The 19303-nt window shown below is 38.2% G+C and overlaps 1 long non-coding RNA gene across 1 annotated transcript; it reads right to left on the bottom strand.

Annotated features, from left to right (window-relative positions):
- Nucleotides 1-13165: 13165 nt before the first annotated feature.
- Nucleotides 13166-17554, bottom strand: LOC311431333. Its single transcript, XR_014689351.1, has 3 exons — nucleotides 17481-17554; nucleotides 17113-17156; nucleotides 13166-14136 (listed from the first exon to the last, which is right to left on the bottom strand). It is a non-coding gene; the product is annotated as an uncharacterized lncRNA (long non-coding RNA).
- Nucleotides 17555-19303: the final 1749 nt, after the last annotated feature.

Here is a 19303-nt window from a genome sequence, read left to right as displayed (position 1 = left end):
GGGTGTATCCTTAGCCCTAGACAAAAATCTCAAGGGACAAGCTATTAATTACCTCCCCCCCCCCCCACCCCCCCCCATCTTTATTTATTTATTTATTTATTTATTTATTCTGCCATTGAATACAAACAGAACAATGTTCTCTGAAAGCATGGGAGCCAAGCAGCAGCTTTTGGCAAAAACTGGACGCTAAGTGCAATTGCTGGAAACAGCAAGCATCCTTTTTTTTTTTTTTACCTTTTTTTTTTTTTTTTTTTTTTTTTTTTTTCCTGAAGAGTAAATGGAGCACTTGCAGGTAGCAATCTGGGCAAAAGGCAGATGTGGCTATAAAAATGACAAGGTGTAGTACACACTTGCTTTCTCTAACTTTTTTCTTTTTTCACCATTTCATATTATTACTTAAGAAGAATTAAAGGAGAGAAGAGGAAGTGATAGATTTACCTATATTGGTCCCTGTATGGGAAGAAAGGTTGCATGTCTTGTGCCTATTTCATATTGGAGCCAGATCCATTTTGCTCCAAAAACTTTTTGCGTTGTTTGAGGAGTTAAAGAAGAGCTAAATTACGGTCTTATCTGGCTTTACACTGTTTTGGATTGTCATGGTAGTGTAGCCTTTTGTGATACAGGGGATCAGTACTTTCATGTCTGCTGTAAGAGATCTGATCTCAGCTCTGGCCATTTGTTAGCCAGGCATGGGAATGAATTTTAGGCACTTTTTTTAATCTGTGAAATCCTGAAAGATCTATGATATTTCAGTTTTATATGCTACCTTGTTCCCAAAGAGCACTACCACATCTGCTGCTGGTGTAAGAAAAATCTTACAAGAAGCTTTCTTTACCCAGTGGAACTCCGGTTTTGGAGGTCTTGTTCCTTGCAAATCCACTTTAGTTCATTTCTGTTAATCTTCAAAGTGAGCTTCAATGTCTTTGTATAGGTTATTGATGAAGGACACATGAACTGACTGAGATTTATTTTCTACAGGTCGGTATTTTGGCTCTAGAGTAAATTTTTCTTTCATTCTTGTCATTGCTGAGGCTGGAAGATTTACCTCTTTTTGCATTGGCCTTTGTCTAATCTAGGGGGAATGGTTTATGAATCTGGGTTCACTTTTCCATTTACATGGCTCATAAGTAAAAGACTGGAAGGAATGTGAAACTTGCAATTCACCACTTCAAAATAAATAAATAAATAAATAAATAATCAAGAAAGCTCACCTCTCTTGTGATTGTCAATAAAATTATTGTCATATGCTATTTAGGATGTTAGCCAAAGATGAATATAGTGTATTGTACTTGAAAGAAAATATTTTTATATAAGATGTTCCTGTAAAAAAGAAAGAAAAAAAAAAAATCCCAGCATAGCATAAATCCCAGTGGTCATGCCCATGAATCAGCTATGGTTTTCTGCAAAAGTCGAGACTGTCTGCTTAGAAGAACTTGGTCACATTTTCTGCTTTGCTGAAAACATTGTATATTAATTTCTCTTCCTTGGCCTTTGCCTCCCTCCTCATAAAGTCATATATTAACCTACTTCACAAGAGTCTGATGTCAGCAGTAATGATTGTGAAGGGTTGAGAAGCAATACATTCAGATGCAATGACACTCTAGAAAGTTATTAAAAAAATAGTTCAAGTCCAAGCAGCCAAGACCCAACATTTTTCTTCAGATACAGAACGCTTTTCTTAAGGAATTAATATCTGCTGGTTCCAGCTTGCAAATCCCTCAACTTAGTGTTTTCTTCAGTGTTTAAAAATCTAACTTGACATTGTGTAAATTTTCTGTTAAGTTAAAAATTTTGAATAATTGATTGAAACAAAGACAGTCCAGGTTAGGAAAATTAGAATAGATATTTAGAATATATATGTATAAACATATATGTTTACTCAAATCATATCTAGGAGCTATATAACCCCTTTTTATAGGAGTAGAAATCTCAAGATTAAAGTCAATAAAGATTTCTACATACCTAGAAGTTCCATCTAACCAGATGAAGACATCTGCTGTGAGTATCATTACATCTGAACTAGTACTAGTTTTATATATAAAAGTTGTTATATTCTAGCAACTTTTTAGTTGCTTTTGCTTTTTAGTTACTAAAAAGTTGCTAGAATATAACAAATGCAGATAAGGGTACAACTCATACAATTATAGAATAATTTAGGTAGTAAGGGATATCTGGAGGTATCTAGTTAAATCTCATGCTCTAAGCAGATCTAGCTTCACTATTAGAATAGATGTCTGAGGGTCTTTTCAAATTAAATGTTGACAATCTCCAGTGGTAAAGATTTCAAAACATGCTTACTGTTCCTGTTGGAAAAGGGAAACCACTCTTATTCCTTCTCCATTCTGCCTCAGACCATTTTTTTTTTTACTTATGTCTCATAAGAATGTCTTTGCTATGTCTGCTGTCTCTTGTCTTTGTATTATTATTATTATCTTACAATGCACCTTTGAGGAACATTTTTCTCCTTCCCCCCTCTCTCCCCCCCCCCCATAAGTTGTGGAAGACTGTGATGAGGTGCTACTTTAGCCTAATTTGGGTCCAGCCTAACCAAACCCAGCTCCTTCAGGACTGCCCCAAACCCTCTCTTTCTCCTAGAGCTCTACAGATGTTTTTTAGATTGCATTTACAATATAAAACTAAGACCAGAGCTTCTATCATTGTTCTGGTTCTGTCCAGACACTTTTAATTACTATCAGGTGTAAGTTGGCTCTGTTTCATACAGTGCAGGTCATACACTTACACGTACATTTCATACAGTGCATGTGCCTAAGTTGCTCTAAATGTGCAGTTTGAAAGAAGCCTCCTTGGACTGGGAGGAGGAGAGTTTAGCTGTATAGCTGCAAATCATATTGCACTACTTCCACTTTGCCCATCAGACAGGCACTGGCCAATGTTCTTTACTATTACAAGCATATCCTGAATTAACTGAGAATGTCTCTGTGACATTTTAGTAAAGAGTGACTTGCTCTCAGTTGTCACTTCTTTCTGTCCAGTGTGTATATGGAAATAAGCTTTCAGAAAACTAAAATCAAGCAAAGTAAATGACAGCTTGGTAAGTCTTGATCCTCTTGATATGGATCAAATGCAATCTGGGAATATCTGTTTTCAAAGGATTTATAACTGATCTCTGGCTCCTGACTGAGACTTGGCAGGAGTGAAGCTGCAGATCTGTCGGAACTTGAACTTCTGGCTTTGAGGGACCTGAAAGGCAATCTGTACTTTGCGTAAACTTTTAAGTGATTTAGGCACTTCAGACTTACGTGTTGGATTTCTGTTATGTCCACTTTCAAGTACATTGCCTTGTCACATGAGAACTTTCCACATGACTTTTCAAACATTTTGGAATTCTATTGCTACTGACTATCTGACAAAACATTCAGAGTGGTTAATTATTATGTTAGGGTTTTCACTGTATGAACAATAACTTCTTTCTTTCCTTAAAGGATTGTTTGTCCAGTTAGTCAGTTTTGTCCAATATTGTTAAGAAGCCTTGACTTTAGCTTCTCAATAAATAATAGCTGTTTCCTGAGCCCATTCAAACATTGAAATCATTGTTAATTTTTAATAATGGCCTTAGAAAAACTAAGGAGTTTCACCAGTGCACTTTTCCAAATATAAATCAGGGCAATTGATTTAAATGGTGCCCAATCCTATGGGCATAGCTTAGTAAATTCAGTTGAATGTTTTGTATGCATCAAGAAAATGGAATGGTAATGAAAGAGCTGCAAAGTCTACAAATTTAATTAATTGCCAAAGATGAGTGATAGCTGAGATATGGAAAACACAGTGGGATCATACACTGTTGTGGTAGGCACGCTGTGCCAAACTAGATTCTCAGGCTAGTGTGTGACTTTCATGTGACTCAGTAAAAAGTGTGTATGTGTAGGTGTATAAACTTTAATGCATGTGGACATACATATGGAAAACCATGTATGTGGGCCAGAGTTATTTAAAATTACTAATGAATCTGTGTTGAACACACTTTTCTATGTCCTGTTACCCCAGCAAAATTTAACACAGTTTTTAAAGTGAGTTTTGATAGAGACTCAGATTGCAGTTGATTCTATATTCACAGGAATGATTCAGACAGATCTGTTTTAATTTTTTTGTTGTTGTTTTTTGATCGATTGATTGTTTGATTGATTTCTTGTGGTTTTATGGAAGAGAGAAACATGATCTTTTCATACTATATTCTGTAAATTTTTCATTTTTAATGTTTGAGATGGAATGGAATTCCATTATTCCAGAGATGTGTTTTGACTCACAAGCCAGGTCAACTAAATCTAGGCATTTCCAAAACAGGAGTCCACATGTGATTTTCTAAGCTCCCACTAAAGTCAATGGAGGCTTACTGATTTCATTTAGCAAAGCATGAAGAACTATTCCAATGACAAAAATTAAGGTTAGCTGAATTAACCGAAGATTTCACTGACAGTATTGATGAGGCCTCAATTAACTAAAAGGTTCTCAGTTACCTGTCTCACTTGCATATTCTTATATGTATACATGGAAAAAGAATACCAATACAGGACCTGTAGTGTTAAAAATCATTAAAAATAACAAAAATAAGAGCATTTACAATACTTAACCTTGATTGTTACACTCTAGTTTTGAAAACTTGTATTTCAGTTTAACATCTTAAAGGCAAAACATAAATTACCAAAGATAAAATGTTCTTCCTTGCCATGATGAATTTAAAATACCAGACAAGATATTCAGTGTAGTCTTGTCAAGAAAGCCAGTCTGAGAAAGGACTTTCTATTCAAATGTGTCAACAGCCTTCTAATTATATCTAATTTTAGACAGAAATCGTGTGGCACCAAGGAACATGGTTTAATGATGAGACTCAGTAAGTCAGCTTGATGGTAGATGAAGCTGATAATCTTGAAGGTCATTTCCAATCTAGATGATTCTATGATTTTATGACTACACTACAACAGAAAACCAGGAGCACACTAACATGTCACTACACTGTCATCTGATTAATTTGTCCCTTTGGCTGGTGGAAATAGTTTGACTGTTCTGTTAATATTTTCAAGATCTTGGTCTTTCATGAGACAGGGGACAAGATATCCAATCTAAACTTGGAGTGCTTGGATCCTAACAGAGATGTAAGTAGGAAGGGCAGCCTATGAGCTGCTAGGCTACACATTTTCTTTTCCCAAATTCAGCTGGTACTTCACTGGGTTGGCTTAACTGCTGCCTGGTGGGAGTATGTTGAAGTATGAATCCTCCCTGTCCCTCCAGAGTTGAGATTTTCTGAGAATGGATCTTCCATTAAACATCCTCATTTGCACAAGATCAGTCCTGCCTTCTTTGCTCTACTTCAATCCCTCAGGATTCCAGGGATGTTAACAGGGGGCCTTGCTGCTTTGTACAGCTCTGTTTAAGGCAATCCCCAGAAGAGTAGTGGCTAAAGAAAACTGTCTGCAACCTGGGGTGTTAAAAATAGAAGCAGATGGCTGGAACGTTGCAGCCAGCTGGGCTGCAGTTAGCAAAAGCTCGTGGAAGATTTTAAGGTCAGCCTTGCACTGTGGGAACAAATATGCCGTGGTGTGTTTGAACTGGAGGCTGAAAAATGAGCCACAGCGGGAACTGTTCTTTGATTATTTTTTTTTCAGACACTGTAAGAAAGGTTGCTCTGCTTTGTTCCCTTTGGCTCAGCAGACTGGAGATGTGACTGAGTTTGCTGCAGAAGAACAAGAGGAACATCCTGGGTCAAAACACTATCCCTTTTGCATCTCTGCTTTCCTCTGCACCCTGTAACTTTTCCATCCTCTTTGATTGCAGGTCTTTTTTTGTTTGTTTGTTTATTTATCCCAATATAATTTTCCTTTCTTCTGCTTTATTCCTGAACATATCATTGGATCAGTACTTTTTGCTAAGTACCTGGCCCCAATGGTAGTGGATTTCACATCTTTGTCACTACCTTAACATGAATTTGTTCTCTCAGCTGACTGCAACATCTTTCTTTGTTGGTCTGCAACATCTTTCCTCTTTGCCTTTCATAGCAGATGTTCCTCATCCATCAGCACACCTCACAAACAGGAACTGCGCTGCTTAGATCCCATCCTTTCAAAAGGGCTTCTGGCACCTTCTGTATTTCAGGACATACTATATTCCTGGAACATCCACTATGCTCTGGATTTACTCTGTCCTGCATCAAACACATTTCTGAACCTGAACTTCTTTCTACTTTTTTTTTTTTTTCTTTTTATTTTCTTTTTTAATCACCTTTTTTTCTCAGATCATCACTGAGTCCAATAATTCCAGCATACCCCTACTTGGCAAAGGACTTGAGCACAGAGCTGGATTAAAGCCCAGACTGCCGAGAGGAGACATTTGGGAGTAGGGAAAATTTACTAGTCAAACATTGGGATAGAAGCTGAAAGGAAGGATAAAGATGATTAGCACTTGAAGAGACTTGGGCTGAAATACAGACAGCCTCCATGGAACAGCCTGGTTAAGGCAATTTCTAGGCACTTTGTAGACTACCTGACTTTCACTTATATATACTTTTTTTTCCCATTTTTTTTTTTCAAAACTCTTACTTCTAATGTTTCTTCTTTTGCCAGATACAATGTACCTCCAAGTTCCTGACTCCAAATTTTCACTAATCACCTCCACAAGTGTTGCAGGAAATAATACCACGGCCTGAAGAGTCACTGGGGAGTGAAATGTTGGACAATGAGCAGATGGAAAAGGCAAAGGCTAAGTTTGGATTCTGTTGATGTGTGGAATTGCAGAATCTGGGACTGATCAGTGTGGAAGGCAGTGCAAATAGCTGTCTTGAATCCAGTCTGGCCCCACTGAGCTGATACAAATAATGTATGCTTTCCTTTAAGTCCTTTGAGGAACACTAGCTCTTACCATTAAAATGGAACATGCATTCACCTTGTCCTTTCCCTTGCTGATGTCTTGGGACCCTGGTGCCTGAGGTCCCATGTGCTATAATATGGATACCTCAGTAAGAAATTTCCCCCTACTGCTTTCCTCCTGAAATATATGTGTATACATGTATATATAGGCCTACAAGTTTTGTCTAATTACTTCAGGTACAAAATGTAAGGGAAAGGGTGGTTAAGAGATGATTGAATGGGAGGAGGGTGGATATACAACTCTCTTTGGAGACAGGAGACAAGAAACCCAACATTTTAATTTATGAAGTTCATCTGTTGGTTCTTAATGTGTTCCAGAAACACACGACACACACAGATATGTGTACCTGCTGTCTGGGTGCTGTAGCCATTTTTTGATGGTACTATGCATTTACTTACACTTGATCAACCTCTCCTTGTGTTTTCCCTCCTCATTATTTTGCTAGAGGTCCCAGAAGTACAGCTTTGACCAGGACCATACATGACGGAGCCTTTTGTTTGTTTCTGTTATGCTTGAATTTCTTTATACTTTCTTTCATCACAGAAGAAAGCAAACTTCCCCAAATATATCAGGTTGAAAAATGTGTCCTAATGTATTTTATATACTTGGTTTTCCTTATTTTTCATATGGGGCATTTCTATAGCACACTAAGCAGTTAATAACTGCCTAACTGCCGGCTGAAAATACCTGGATATTCTGCTTCATTTTATTCTTTTACCCAACCACCTCATTAGAAAACAAAGTGCCTACAGAACTTGGTCTGATAAATAAAAGGGAACATAGCACAAACATAACTACCTGGTGGTGAAGCCCACATCCAGCTAATGACAAACATTCAATGAAGTTGGAGTGATTAAGCCTGTATAAGCGATCCCTTGCTGCTAGACATCTAAGGAACATTTTTGTTGTGCAAAAACGAAGAGAAAACCACAGCCCCAGCCTGTCAGGGCAGAACCCAAAGCTTGTGAGCCTCTTGCAGATCATTACCAGTGCAAATTTGTGTTCAGCAGAAAATCACACCATAGGGTGGACACATTATTCAGTCTGTTGCTGGCTGGCATTATGGCACAGGGGAACACACTTCCTCATCTGAGCTATGAGACGGACAGGAAATCTAAAACCAGTGTTTACTCCACTATCAACCTGTAACCATTTTCTCCTTATATTAAGTCATTTCAGGGTCTTGTGAACCTGACAGAGATTTGTCAGATAACTTAAAAACACAGTCTTGGTCTGAAATGAGGCCAAGAAATGACGACTAGTAGACTATGTTGCAGTTGTGACTGAAATGTTGACAATGGTTGATCTGGGAGAGGGAGGCTGGAAGAATGAGACCAAGAGAGAAGCATTGCTGCCCACACAGATAAGTCATTTCATGTAAAAGCTTTGCCAAGCGAAGGCTCACTGTAGTGGAAAGTGCATTTTGTATTCAGCCTTCACAGCTGTTGTGTGTCAGAGTCCTATGAGACAATTGCTCTCCTGCACTGAGGTTGTTTATTACATTTAGCTCCTTTGGGTGCTTCTTGCAAAGCATCCTTTTTACTGTCTGGGAAATGGCTGAACAAAGCACACTGTGACTCAGCTGAGGAGAAGTGCCCTTTGAAGGCCATCAAAAAGCAGCCTGAAGATCTCAGGGAGAATAAGTAGGGTTTGCCAAGCTAAGGGTAAATTGCCAGGATGATGGCCTAAGTGCATTGAACACTGTGAGGTTTCTCCCAGCAATTGCCCTTCCCCTTCCCAACTTTTACCAAAATCAAAGGTTAATTTGTGTATCTCCCAGTGTGACAGAGACAGTCTTGGGATGGAGATTTCCTTCCTCCCTCTCCCAAAACTGGCTCCAACAAGGTGCAGAGACCCCTAAACAGCTTGACAGACTGCTTTCAGTGCCATCCAAGTGCCTTTCTGGGTTAGGCCCTTCTCCCTCTGTGTAGAAAAGGCAGCCAACCCGTGTCTGTACAAAGTGTCTCTGTGTTGTCCCTTTGGCATCTGGACACACAGCCCATTACTAATCAGTCTGAAGGGCTCCATTCTTTAAAAACCTAGGTACTGCAAATGAGAATAATAAGGAGAGAGTGAGCCCCAAGTGACTTTCCAGTGTGTTCAAATAGATGGGATGTTCAGTGAGGATTCTCCACCTTTCCTCCCAAAATGTTGGAAGGCAGGGCTGCCTGCTTTTAATGAACATACACAGCAAAGAAGGGAGTAGGGGCAGGAGGACAGTCTTGGATACCACCAGGGTTGTAGACAAAGAAAAGGTAAAATTAATATTTTTAAAAATGTATTTAAATATTTGTAGCAGGTCTCTTATATGGACTCAATGCCAGTCTCTGAACGGCTTTGGCTGCCTCTCAACCACCAAGAGTGGGGACAAGTGTTTGGGTGTTTCAAACTGGATCAAGGCATTTTTTGACATCTCAAATAAACGTGCAGCTTCCATGCATCTTCTGGAGATTTCCTGGTCCCCAGTGTCACTGTCTTATCTCAGTGCTTGAAATAGTGTGCGGATGTGCCTGTGTGAGGGTGTGTGTGCATGTGTATATAGGAGTGTTCGCATGTGTACATATCTGTAAATATCATTTCCTAGCCAAGGTCAAGACTGCCAAGTGCCAGCTTGGTATCAAGCCAATATTGTTGTGTTCTGGGAAAACACATGGCGAGAACTTGTATTTGGGTTATGATAAGAGTTCAATTCAATCACAACAGAAGCCAAGTCATCCCATATTAAACTTTAATGCAGGCTGTGATAGCAGTGAACTTGAAGCATGCAGTTTACAAAGAACATGAGCTAATGTCTAGAAAATGGGAGCAGAGGAAGGGCCCTGGATTTTGCTTCTGGCCCAGTCACCAATTCCATTTCTGGTCTTAGGCAGACCACATTAGGCAATATTTTCTATCCTAGGGAAGAAAAATGTGATGTCCAAGTAAGAGCGGGTAAATAAAATCCGAGAACGTTTGCAGAACTTCAGAGCACTCTAATGTCAAACCACAATATGCACCTAAATATGAATTTACAAGATTAGCACCCAAATTTCATTTATTTCCCCTATGGTGGGATTTTCAAAGACACTGGACTGGATTAGGAACCCAAATCTGGATATTATTTTCCAGTGACTTCTGCTCCTGATTCACTCAGATAATTCTGAAAACCTTGCCTGTAATAAGTTACTGCCTCTGTTTCCCTCTCTTTGACTTGGAGAGAATGCCTATGCCAAAGGAGCAAAATGTTTATGGACATTAATTACCATTATTTATGCAGTAATTAGAACACTACCAACAAGCTCTGCCTGATAATTTTATTATTAAAACTGCAAAAATAACTTTATATTATCTCTGAAAGGTTCTGTGAAGTTTAATTACTTCCTGACTCGTAAATACTCTGAGCTATAGTTTTCAGATCATGCTTATTGTTATTATTTGATTGACAGGATGAAGTCAGAGACAGTATTTATGGATTTTTATCAGTCTGTGTCATGGTTTTGGCTGAGATAGAGTTAATTTTCTTTGTAGAGGCTCATATGATGCTGTGTTTGGATTTTTGATTAAAACAGTGGTGATAACACATCAATGCTGTTAGTTGCTGCAGAGCAGTTCTTACAGAGCCAAGGGCTTTTCAGCTTCTTATGCAGCCCTGCCCATGAGATAGCTGGGGGTGCACAAGGGGCTGGGAGGGGAAATGGCCAGGAGAGGTGACCCGGTCTGACCAAGGGACATTCCATACCATATGGGGTAATTCTCAGCAACAAAAGCGGAGGTACAGGAGGAGATCATTTGGAACAATGGTGTTTGTCTTCCCAATAAACTGTTATACATGATGAGCCCTGCTCCCCCGGGAGTGGCTGAACATCTGCCTGCTGATGGGAAGTAGTGAATGAATTCCTGGTTTGGCTTTGCTTGTGTGTGCAGCTTTTGCTTTACCTAGTAAACTGTCTTTATCTCAACCCAAGAGTTCTTGCACTTTTGATTCTGTCTCCCATCTCATGTGGGGGGAGAATGAGCTGTATGGTACTTAGCTACCTGGCAGGGCTAAACCACAACACTCTGGTGTTGAGGGTTTAAACATGATCCTCATTGACCTATACTTCTTATAAAAAGATACGGTAGCAAGCAGGGGAATGTCTCTCTGCATTGTACATGACACAACATAATACATACCTTTTTAAAAGGATACTCTGGTATCAGACTTGATACGAAGTTTCTTCTTCCCTCACCACAATTTTTGTGCAGACAACTTTTGTTGTTGTTGTAGTATTTGCAATCTTCTAGCTTTATTTTATTTTTTTGTATATTTTTTTCTCTGAAATGGCTGAGTTTGAAAGGCCCCAACAGATTACCTGTTAAACTCTGTATCCACTCTTCTCTTGAAAACCAGTATCAAGGAAGCAAAAGGTAGAAACAATAAAATGTTGCTTTGAAGAAGTATGTAGCTAAGCTACTCTATTTTCCTTGTCTAGGCTAGAACGATCACAAGGACATAAAACCCATTAAGCATCAAATATTTGAGTATGTAAGATGCCTGACTTTCTCTTCATAGCACTATGATCAAGTACTTTGTGCCTTTTGAATTTTATTTTTACTCTCTTTCATAATGTTATAAGTGCTCTGAGCAGATGAAGATACTGCTTATATTGTTTTGTTCTTTTTAAATACAGTTTCCAATCCACTTGTGTCCTTTAACCACTGGGCTGGCACTGCTCTGATCTCACTGAAGGTTTACAATAAACCACTTTGTATAAACAGTGCTCTCCCTTCTTTCACAGCTGTTGCTCTTCACCCTTTTGAAAATTATTGCTCAATCTCTCATCTTTGGTTGCAAGATTTTCTTTTTGCCTGAGTCAAGTGGAATGAACTTCTGACCTTTTCAAACGTGGGAGACAGATCTAGTAGTGGAGGACCTAACGCACAAACTGACACATTCTTGGGAAACTGTCAGGGTTGCAAATTTATCACCTGACATCTGGTAATTGCCCATATATGTCCTGTCAGTGTGACTCAGATGAACCTATCAAGGGATGAGTTAATTCACACTCAGAGCTGGTGAAAACACAGCTTGCACACAAGTCTATGAGAACAGGCACCTTTTACCCAGTGGGCCAGAGCTTGGTATGATGAAGTGAAGTTTGAGGACCATTTCAGCTTGTAAATCATTGGTGAGAGTTCACAAAAAACTGGCATATTCTGGGCAGACAGAGTTTTTCAGTATAGCTTGTAGAGTAAATCTACTTTGCAAAATTAATTAATATACCTTGAATTAATTATTTGAACCTAAGGAGCCGAGCTTATGAGGCACAACGAGGTACTAGGGTTGCCCACTGCTTCTACTTGAAACTATTCACTTAAAGAGCAGGAAATGTCTTGTAATAGAATGGTGGGTCAGTGATATGGCCCAAGACTCATTTTTCACCTATTTCTATCAATAAGGTAATGTGAAAACAAAAGGAAACCAGGTTCCTGTAACTTGTGTAGTTTATGCAGCAGATGAAAGGTCAAATATTTTCTTATTTTTTAGGCAAATGAAATTCCAAACAGACCATCATAAATGCTCTTTATTCTATAGTAAGTGGAAAACAGACTTAAAAAAATGAAGATATTGTTCACATGGTCTGTGGAAAAAGGCTTCTAAAAGAATGTGCATACTACGGTAACATCTAGGTAAAAAATATTTCCTAACAAAAAATAAAAATAAAATATAAATGACAAAGACAAAACTGGTTATACGTGTGTTGAAAACAAAAATAAAACAAAACAACAACAACAAAAAAGCTACAAACCAAACACAAAAACCAAAAGCCAGAACCTTCTTCTGGAATGTTTTCAAAATTTACTTTGCACATTATAGCACCTGGAACCAATCTCTTTCTGTACTGATATTCAGGAGTTTCAGTAACACTGTGTCAATGTGTGATCAGAAGCAAACATTGATCTAATAACCATGGTGAGATGCATGATGTCAATACCAAAGCCTGGAGGTCTAGAGACGCCCTTTGCAGTTGAGAGTGCAAACATCTTATGTCCCACAAATCAAGCCATTCCTGAAACTTTGCTCTCTTACCCCCATCCAAACTCCAGGTTAGTCATTACTGGTTCGTGTGTAGAATCTACGCATCAAGAATCATTTCACTATTTGCAACTTCCCAGGAAATGAGATACTCACCGTTTTACTAACAGAAATGGTGAATCAGACTGGAAGGCAGATTTTTGCATCTTCCTTGCCGTTCACATAAGGGGGAAATGTGTATTTTTTTGCACTCCTCAGTGCAAAGCAACACAGCTCACTGCAACTACCAGCCATGTGAAATGCTGTTTATTGCTGTTACACAATGAATGCTGAATCTTCAATTACTGCCTGTTGATGCTGATTATTGCACATCATTGCAACGTGTCATACGTTTGTGCGTGACAAATAATGCAGTTTTTGAACCTCCTTGCTCATCCACCAAAAACGTACCAGAAGAGAATCATCGCTGCCACAAGTTCTGACACACTTGTATCTGACAACACCAACTTCCCAGCAGTGGACTAGATTTGTAAATAGCTTCCTGCCTCTGACACAGCTTTCTTGATAAGGTTACCAGTCTGCTTTGTTTGCAGTTTATTTCTTCCTGCACAAGTCTCTGCCCCCACCCTGGTATGGATCTGGTGTTTTGCTAATACGTGGGTGTCCTGACACAGGGAGAGGGGAATTGGAGAGGGAAATTACTACATTTCCCCCTTTCTGATCAGAGAACAAATAAGAAGTTTTATGACTTTTGCTATTTCAGACGTCAGCTGGTCATACTATCCATTCCCGATAGTATGGTTCAGTCATTTTCTACCCTCTCCCTTTGTCTTCATGAGGAACAAAGATCGGAAAACCACAACATTGAGAGAATGCCCTCAGCCCAACTTCCTGCAGGCTTTTGATCAGATAGGAGATAATAACGGTAGAGTCATTTTCTTTTGGACAAAAAAGTTAAGTATTTCTATACAGTTCACTGATCTGGAAAACCAAAAGCTACAAAACTGGTGATTTCAGTGAGTAGGAGGGGACAGGGAGCTGCAGAGAAGCAGCAGGCACAAGTCAGCTGGAGGTCAGGATGCTACAGGTATGGCCAGGTAACACTTCAAACATGTTAGGGAAAGAGTGAGAGAAAGTCTTGTAGGTGGAAGATGGAAGGTATCAGCTCTTCCCAAACATGGTCTCTTCATAATGGCCTTGCCTGGAGGAGTTAAACTTCTTCCTGAGTCCCTGCTGGCACAGCTGCTATGGTGCACACGACACTAAAATAAAATAAAAAATATATTTCACTTTACTTCCTCTTTTTGAGCATATGTTTCTCTGTCAGTTTTTGAAACACCTCAGCAACTGCAGATTCAAGTTCAATGAGTCTGCAAGAATGAAGGCACTGATGTGCAGCACAGCTTGAGTCCTTGCATGAACTCCTCTAGGTCTGTTGGGCAGAGCTGTAGCTGCAATAATATGTAAAATGTTCCAAGTTGTTTGTTGCTCCCATTATGCCATCATCAGGTGAAGTGCCGTGGCCCTTTTGATCACATTTAGGTGTTAATAGAAGAGCAGCCTTTAACATGGCATTCAAAAGAAATCTCCAAAATTAAGTGTCTCTGCAGAGCTGCTTTTTCCTGGCCCTGATCTAGGGAAAAAAAAAAAAAAAAAAAAAAAAAAAAGGCGGGGGGGAGGGAGGGGAAATATCCCAGGATTACTTTTATTACTTTTTTAAGGTTCTCTTATATTTTCCTTCTGTTACCATATGCTTGTAAACACTGCAACTGCTATTAAATAAGACAGAGGGACCAAAGGGAGCTCAAAGAAAGCTGTTAGAATGAAGAAGCTGGGCAAATAAGACCTCAGAGAGAAGCTTTAAAGAATTGGGCATGTGATTCCAGAGAGAAAAGGAGAGGTGATTAACTGGGAATGGTTAAAAGAGATGTTACAAAAGAGACAAGCATCAGTTATTCCCTCTCATCATTAAGGGTTTACAAGACAGCAGGGAGGCATTAGATAAAATATTAGGAAAAACTTCATAACTAGAAGGATTAGGCTGTACAATTAGCTGCCAAGGGAGGATGTGAATCACTATCAGTGCAGATCTATGAAATTCAGCAGACATCTGTCATACAAGAATTAAATCAGCATTGTCATAGTGTTAGAAGAGGGTTTAAAATAGTTGCTTTAATTATTGTAGATAGATTGAGGCTTGCAAAACTAGTATTTGTATTTATGAGTAATCCAAGAGAAACCTGTTTTGTTTGGTTGGTTGGTTTGTTATTCCCTGTGTCTATGGGGGACTGTAATAATAAAACAACTTGTACTTATTGTTTTTTTTCTGCTATTTATCTGTCACTGAAAGACATCAAAATATGGCAAATATAATGTGTAGGTGGATGAGGATCTGCAAGGACAATATAGAAATGTGTTGATATATTTCAAAGAGCTTCATCAGTTGTGGAACAACTTCTTTTGGAGGATCTTCAATTAGATGTGACATTTCAATTTTATGGGATAGACTCAAGGCTCAGAACTTCTCCATGGATGAACTTGAGTATCATTATTTTGATAGATGTCTCTTCCCTTTTTTCCAGAGCAAGTTACTTTTTTAATGTTATTTTTCTTAGGGCTTTAGTCAAGGAACATGTATACTTCTGGGAGGTACTAGAAGCTTTGTGGAGTAAGCAGAGAACAATGTTGACAAAGTCTAATTTTTATATATAGTCCTGAAGAGTGGGAAAATAGAGAATTTGTAGGAAAAAAAAATAAAAATAAAAATAAAGTTCTTATGGAGAAAACCCCTGAGAATATGTAGAGTCCTCATTAAATGATAGAGTTAAGTCTCTGCATGGGTCAGATGGCATAACAATTAGATCATAGATATCCTGTACTCTGTGACATTATGATGCAGTCTTAAAATATAAATTAATAAGTTGTCCAGGTTTTGTCTGGGATAGAGTGAACAAGTGCAGAATCCTCAAAAACTAGTAAAATGTTTGGAAAAAAAGTATGTTGTCACCCTGGCAGTTCCAGGGCTATACAAATCACTGCAGCGTGCTGGGGCCTGGCACATGCTTACCGAGCCCTGTTCAACACTTTGCAGCACTATCAGAGAAGGTCTCTGGATCTCATTACAAAATAACAGATACTGCAGCTAATCCAACTTCTGGATTACAAAATAACAGACTTGGTGTCTAATCCACCCCTTAAAAACTAAAACATTGGTATATGAACATTATTCTCCTCCTAAATCCAGTATATGGCACCATACCAGCCACTGTGAAGAAAATTAACTCTATCCCAGCTGAAACTAAGACATTAAAATAAATAAATAAATAACATAAATAAATAGAGGCTGGGATGGCAAAAACAGAGTTTTTGTTTATTGGGCTAATTTCATCTTTAGTCTTTCTCCTGAATCCTGAAGGTAGATTCATGATTCTAATTATATAGTCTTCAAAATTAAAGTAAAACACTGAAAGGAGTTTTCAACCTGTACATGAAAAGACATTGAATCTGATGCCCAGTTGGAAAACAGTCATAGTTAGAATGTATTCTCCCCCAAAACTTGAAAATATATAATAACCATCATAGTTTAACCCATCTCCACACTCATTAATACTTTTATTTATTATTTATTTATTTTTTCCTTCAAAAAGCATTGTGCCAGTATTTTCCTAAGGTGAACAAAATTGTCTGAGCTGAGAACTATTTCTATGTTACTTAGGTTTGTAAGGAGAGATTATTCCCATGTTATTATGTCATTTCCTCAAATAAGGGACTGTGTTGCAAGATAGACTAGTTAATTATGGTTCCCTTTTCTCTTTAAGCATTCCTGAATTACCACATTGTGTAATTCCTCAGTTACTACTGTGTAATCAAAATAATAATATGTTTCTTGCTCTTCTCATTACTACTGTAACCAATGCAAACAGAACCCCTACTTTTTGGCCAAACTTTTTACAGTTTTAAGCCATCTGCAGAATAACCACAAACTCAGGCTTATCTGTGGTCCCAGGACCACCATGGGCGAACACTTGACTTAACTCATCTTGCGCTGGTGTTAACAGTGCATAGTCAACATCATGACCACCTCTTGGGTATTGCTGTAACTTATGGATTGCATTAAGAGCTAGCTTCTCTTCTAGTTTGAGCTCCCATTCTGCTAGGGACTGTATACATCTGATTACTAATTTCTAAGTCCCAAGATTTAAGATGGAAGAACAAGAGGAAAATATAAAGAAACTCACCCAAGCTTTGTTTGATGTTCCTTCTGGAGATGATTCACTTTAATCTAGAAAAAGAACGTCATAATTAGGCTTTTAGGTTAGGGACAAGAGCCACACTGTTATTTGGACACCTTGTTTTCTGCATCTAAATATAGGTACGCAGGAGATGAAAATTCTGGCCCAGGTGCTCAGTTTACTTGTCCTAATATGGCATCTATTGATATTTGAGAAACTTCAGGTTACTGAAGACACCCACACTGGTGGATCGAGGGAGCATCTGTACTGCTCCTGACCAGATGGAAGCTAAATAGGATGAACCAGAACATTGAAGATATCAATAGCCACATATGTTCAGGTAACTGAATCCTGTCCCAGATGTCAGAACTCACATTAAAGTCCATGGAGATCTTTTCAATATGTAAGGAGGCAATTTTCCATTAGGAAGAAAGAAAAAAAAAAAAAAAAAAGAAAAAGAAAAAGAAAAAAAAAGTCACTGCCAAAAGAAAGAGGTTCATCCATCTCTAATAGGCAGGAGCCAAATCACACAACTGGTAAATCAAGATCACGAGATAGGAGAAATTTATGTGTTTGCAGCAAAGAGAATAAGGTTTGGCAATGGGCAGCACAGACAGCAATACAGCAGGACCATGAGTTCTTAAATCCTTTTTTGTACTCTTAATTCCCAAGGTAAATATAGACTCTGTAGTGGCTCAAAAGAAATAAATATTATTTTGTAAAACAAAAACAAACAAACAAACAAAAAAGCCTTTAGTTTATACTTTTCAGTGTAGATTTAATTGCCAAAATTTCTTCCTTGGCAAGAAGAATAGCAATCTTTATTGGTGATTAGCAGCTGGTAATGAAGTAACTATGCACCTGCTCTTAATTAAAAGTAAATGCTCTTTCATCTGTGATTTTTACTCAGTGTCTGGTCAGGAAAACAGGTGTTTATTAGAATATAGTAAGAAAAATCATACTTCACTACTGGTCTGTTCAATGAAAATATAAGACCAACAAATATCTGTTTCTGTGGAGCTTTTTAGTTTATTATTAACATCCTGCTGCTATAAATGATTCCCTGTACTGTATGTGGCTGTACTAATAACTGTCCTATTCTTAATTAGACTTCAGCATTCAGAAACTAACACATCCTTTACTACATGCTCTTCTGCCATTCTTTGGTATTAACACTAGTCCAAAATGCCTACTGTCATAACATTTTCCCTAAATCTGTCTTTCTATGGAAAATTGTTTTATTATGTTGTTTTCCACATTTTCTATTGATAATGTACATAAATAATCAATTACATTAACACAGAAATTTATTTGTGATAATGTGACACTGCATCTACTCTACAATTTTCATGATCACTGTTCTCACTGTGAAAAGAGGAAACAGAGGCACAGGTAGCAAACAAAGTCCATGGTGTTCAGCTAACAAATACATAGACTTTAGCTTCCACAAGATTTCTTAAAATGCAGAAAACTCATACTATCATGGCAATAAGCAAAATTCTCCCAAGTACAGCACCATCTTCTGTCTCCATCAGCAACATGGTCCACCAAACATTTCTAGCCATGGTTCCCTTACACACATTCTCTACACCAGTGAGATTAGATGACTTCTTATGAGAGGAGAGCAACTCTGGGAGAGGGATCAGCTAAGGACAGGATACTGCTCTTCAGAGTATTGTGTATCAAGCACACAGAGGTTTGCTCCTTACTAAGTGTGACTGACACTCCTGTTCACCCCAGCTAGTATTTATTTGGTAGGAACTGTTCCATTAAATCCATAGAGTAATGTTAAGTTTTATACCTTAATCTTGTCACTTCAGTGAAGACATTTTGTGATTTTATAAGATTTGCAACATTTGCACAATAGAGTTCATACTGAAATTCATCTCAATGGCTTGGTAAGCGGTGCCAGATTTTTATTTGTTTTCTAAAGGGGAAAAAAATGCTACTTTCTCCCATTAACTTCTAAAACAAAACAAAACAAAATCTTTCTTAAAAAAGAAGGAGGAAAAATTAAATCAATTTTCTTGGCCATTTCGAACAGGAAAAGTATTACTGTTAGGGAACAGGAAATATTGCACATGTATAAACTTATAAATGTATATACCTCAAATCCCCTGTAATTCTTATTTGTTTCAAAGGCTATTTACTCTGCCCACCACTGAAGAGATCTTTGTTGGTACTGCACTTTGAGGAT

This window comes from Aythya ferina (genome assembly GCF_964211825.1).
Source record: "Aythya ferina genome assembly, chromosome: 2".
Lineage (NCBI taxonomy): Eukaryota > Metazoa > Chordata > Aves > Anseriformes > Anatidae > Aythya > Aythya ferina.
This window is presented reverse-complemented; position numbering and strand designations above follow the sequence as displayed.